Genomic DNA, 5,396 nt, shown 5'->3' with positions numbered 1-5,396 from the left:
CCTTGGACTTCCCACAGGTCAGGGAACCCTGATGGCTCTTCAAGCTGATGAGGGAGAGGGACTTAATCGGGGGAGGGGGAGGGAAATGGGAGGCGGTTGCGGGAGGAAGCAGAAATCCTCAATAAATAAATAAATTAAAAAAAATTCCTTAGTTATGATAAAAGATAAAGTAGATATAAATATTGTAAGAGTAATTCATTCTTGATACCTGTTTTTATATGCAATTTTACTATGTTAAAGTTAAAACCTTCCTTTTATTTAAACAGAAAAGAGGTAATATGTGATTCCCCTCTTTATGCTGTGAATACCATTGGTTAATAAAATATTTGCCTTGGTCTGTTAATAAACTAGAGCAGAGATAGACAAGGAAAACTAGCTTGAATGCTGAGAGAAAGGGCGCAGAATCTGAGAGAAGCCATGGAGCTGCCACTGGAGACAGATGAGCTAAAACTTTGCTGGTAGGCCTAGACCTTATGGTGATGTACAAAATAATAGAGATGGGTTAAAATAAGATGTAAGAGTTAGCCAATAAGAAGCTAGAGTGAATGTGTCAAACAGTCATTTAAATAGTATGGTTTCTGTGTGATTATTTTGGTGCAGAGCAGCCAGAAAATGAACAAGCAGCTCTTTCAACAATGAAGGAGGTAGAGCTTGTAATCCCTTAAAAGTTAAATTATGGGCCAGATTGTGACAACAGAACAGAAGGAAAGTTTGGAGCTAAGTTAGGAAAAGTCTTATATAGAGAGTACCTCCTTCCACTTGCCTAATATCGGGCAAAAGTTGCAAATGTCACATATAATATTGGAATCCAAGTTGCTAATAGGATGTCATTTTGATTGATTATCTAATGAGTATTGGGACCAGAATTGGTTGCAAAGATGGATGATTTTAGAAGCCCTTAAGTTAGGAAATAAGTGTAAAAGGATTTGCCAAAAGGCATCCAAGGGGAATGTCTGGAAGTACAGTAGAAGATGCAGTTCCCATGAGTAAGGTAGAAAAATAAGATCCAAGGGTCTGTAGTTATTAGGTCTGCAATTCCTAGTATCCCAGAAATTCAGAGAGGATTAGATTTAGTAGACACAGTCTGTTCAGTATGTCCTCATGCAAAGAATATGGACCAGGAGCTCCTAGCCAGAACAGAATGTAGTTACCTGGTACAAGGGCTCTAGGCTACTGCCAGTAGCTATTCTGCATGACCCCTGATTCAGAAGTACCTCCCATTCCAGATCCAATGTATCTAAAAAGCCAGAACTAATCCCATCACTTCATAAGGATGCCCATCCTGAACTCCCTTTCTTTTCTGTACACTTGACTTCATTCCTTCTAAGACATTTATGACTTCTGGGGCCAGTCCACCCTCATATGCTACCTTCTGCCTAAAACTACTATGCCTATATTAAATACAGTAGTAATGAAAGAAATCCACATGCTCATATCTTATTGCAAAAGCACAAATATGAAATAGCAAGCCACTATCTGCCCTCTGAAATCTACTAGTTGTGCAGAACATTTATCCATGAAAAATACCAAGATGGGTACAGGACATAGAATTTGAAAGTAAAATGATATCTTCATCAAGGATTTAAAGAGTTTAAAGAAAACACAAACAGCACAATCAAATTAAAAAGAAGTAACTTAAAGAAAAGATCTGAGTGATGCCCAATAAAACACAAGCATAAGGTTAATTGAAGGGACAAAGACAATCCAAGACAAAAGATTCAAAAAAGACATGGAAACATTGATGTGAATGCAACCCTTAATGAAAATGGGAATAAAAAATCCAATAGCCTGACTAGTATATTCCTGATCAAAGAAAAAAAATTAAGAATCAAGCAGAAGATAGAATATTAGGACTTAAATAGAAATAAATAATCTAGAACAAATAAGCAATATACATATAAAATAAAATAGCTATGTCAAATCAGAGTAAAAAAAACTAAGTGAACAGTATAAAGGAAAGTATATTGAATATTCAAGTAGAAAAAAAAGTCACCTATAAAAAAAAAACTATCAGAATGTTAGTATATTTCTAAGTGGAAACCATGACTAAAAATATAAAACAAATCAACAGGAAATGCAATTACAAGTAATGTGAGATATCATTAAAAGATCAATAGATAAAGGAAAAGGACTCAATGTTGATGCCATAGACAAGATCTTCACCAAGATCATGACCAAGAATAAAACATCCTCAAATTAAATAAATACATACTCATATAAATACCAGAACACACAGAACACAAAATAAGCAAGACCACAAAATAAATTGGCCGTGTCACATTGTAGTGAAAACATTAAATATGCAGCAAAAAGAAAGTATGCTGAAAGATTTGAGTGGAAAAACAGAAGTCATATATAAAGAAAAAGTAATGCTAGTTTGTTTCTCAACAGAAAGCTTAAAATCCAGAGCTTCTGAAAACATGCACTATATACCTTCAAATACCATGATTGCTACCTTAGAGTAGTATACCCAGAAAAATTCTGTGCCATAATAGAAGGAGAAAGAAAATTTTCCCTTGAATAAATACCCTCAAAAATATATCTAACAAACCCAATCTAAAGAAAATACAGAAGCAGTATTTTGGGCTAAAGAGAAAAATGAGCATAACCAAGAGACTGTGGGATGAAATACCAAGCCATATTTATTAGAGACCATCCTAGCTGCTAGAAATGCAGATAGGCCACTTGCCCTTTGACCACCCCCACTTTCTTGGTGTCACCATAATACTATTCTCTAGCCCCACACCCTTCATATCTTTCTCTTTCAGTTACCAACATGATCAGAATACCCCTATTCAACCACAGATCTCAATGGCCTGAAAACAAGAGAGGAAACAGATACCAAGGATCAAAGTACCCATACTACAAAGACAAACCCAGAAATTGGACTTGAGAACTATAGTCACCTCAAACCCACATGTCTGGACACCAGCATAAGAGCACAAACAACAACATCCAAGTCACTATGTCACCACCAGAGTTCATCTATCTCATCACAGCATGTCCTAATATTTCAACACAGCTGGATCACAAGAAAAAGACCTTAAAACTAACTTTAGGAAAATAATGGAGGTCCTTAAAGAGGAAGTGAATAAATCCTATAAAGAAAGCTAAAATAAAACAACAGTCAAATGAAATTAAGAGAACTGTTCAGTACTTAAAATTGGAAATAAATACAATAAAAATAACACAAAATGAAGAAATTTTGGAAATGAAAAATCTATGTAAGTGAGCAGGAACTACAGATACATATAACCAAGAGAATATAAGAGATGGAAGAAAAAAATCTTAAACAGTGAAGATATGATAAACGAGATAGATTCATCAGTCAAAGAAAATGTTAAATCTAAAAGTTATGGAGCCAAAATACAAAGTAAATCTGTGTACATTGATTTTCTCAAAGAACCAACTTTGTTTACTTGGGTCTTTGTTTTGTTCTCTTTGTTTTTACTTTATTAATTCCAGAATTCAGTTTGATTATTTGCTGCCTTTTTTCCTCTTGGGTGTGCTTACTTCATTTTGCCCTGAAGTATTTGGGTATGCTGCTATTTTGCTTATATGAGATCTCTCTATCTTTTTTTTTTCTTAAGCACTTATCACTATAAACTTTCCTCTTAACACTGCTTTTATAGTGTCTCATAAGTTTGGGTAGTGGTGATGGCATTCTTCTCTTCCTTTGGTTTTGCTGGTGTGAGATTATTTCCTATAAATTCATTGGTGTTGTTAACCTTCTTATGTTGGAGTTTTCCTTCTAGCACTTTCTGTAGGGCTGGATTATTGGGTACATATTGTTTAAATTTGACTTTATCATGAAATATCTTGTTTTCTCCATCTATGATGATTGAACACCAACTTAAATCAACTTAATCAACACCAAATTAAATGGAGAGAAACTTAAAGCAATTCTACTAATATCAGGAACAAGAAATTTTTTCCACCCCCTCCATATCTATTCAATATAATACTTGAAGTTTTAGGCCAGAGCAATAAGACAACTGAAAATATCAAGGGGACACAAATTGGAAAGAAAATTTAAGTATCAATATACACAGATGATATGATAGTACACATAGGCAACCCAAAAATATTCTAGCACAGAGGTCCTACAGTTGATAACTTCAGTGTAAAAAAACAACTGGATACAAGATTAACTATTAAAAAATCATTAGCTCTCTGTACTGAATGGTTTTGTATATCAACTTGACAGAAGTTATAAATATTAGAGAGCAATGAGACCCAGTTGAGAAAATGACTCCATGAGATACAGATGTAAGGCATTGTCTTTCTTGTTTTTAAAACAAGATTCTACAAATGTTTATAAAAGTTATCCTAGTTTCATAAGAAAAATTTCATTTTAATACATTATATAAATGCATAGAAAAATAATATGAATATGGAGAAACCACAAAAAGTGGTAGGAATGAAAAGTTCAGAGCATAATAAAAAAATTAAAACTTTAATTACATTTCTCAATTCAGGTATAAAACACAGGTAGGAAAATACAAGCTCATATAGTACTTGAACAAGACAGTGTGGGGAGGCTTGGTGAGTCAGGTTTCCCACAGCTGACTGCTACATTACTAAGAAGTCATGTACAAAAGTGGTTCTCAAGTGTGCTCTTTTAGGTCTGTAAAATTGTAGACTGCACTGTATACCCGAGTAACCTGGGACCAGACTTGGTAACTTATGAGGTTGTTTTTTGTTTTTTGTTTTTTGTTTTTTGTTTTTTGCATTGAAGCAAAGTCTAGTTTATTTGATAGGATACAGTTTTATTTCAGGGTTTAAAATAAGAAAGTCCTTAGAAATGAGGTACCTTATTAGACTGGTAAGGTATTTTCATAATTAGTGAACAATGTAAGAAGCATCAGCCTGTGTTGAGTGTGTGAGCATGGTGCCATCCCTGGGCTGGTAGTCCTGAGTGCATAAGAAAGCAGGCTGTGAAACAAAGAAGTCAGAAGCTCCCATCTATGCCCTCTGAATCAGCCCCTGACTCCAGGTTCCTGCCATGTATGAGTTTTTGTTCTGACTTCCTTTGGTGATGAATAACAATGTGAAAATATAAGCATTTAAACACTTTCCTTGACAACGTGTTTTTTGGTCATGGTGTTTTATCACAGCAACAGAAACCCTAAGACAGAGCATATCTGGTGGGACTGAAAACTTGTACAGTCACTATGTAAATCAATATGACCATCCCTCAGAAAACTGTATGGATCCAATTAAAGACCCAACTATACCACTTGAGCATACACTGAAAGGATGATCCTTCCTATCATAAAGACACTTGTACAACTATGTTCAAAGCAGCTTTATTAGTAGTAGCTGGAAAGTAGAAACAACCTAGAAATCCATCAATGGAAGAATGGATAAAGGAAATGTGGTACCATCACACACAA

Source organism: Microtus ochrogaster, chromosome X (genome assembly GCF_000317375.1).
Source record: "Microtus ochrogaster isolate Prairie Vole_2 chromosome X, MicOch1.0, whole genome shotgun sequence".
NCBI lineage: Eukaryota > Metazoa > Chordata > Mammalia > Rodentia > Cricetidae > Microtus > Microtus ochrogaster.
The sequence above is the reverse complement of the archived record's forward strand: the minus strand, read 5'-3'. Positions refer to the sequence as shown.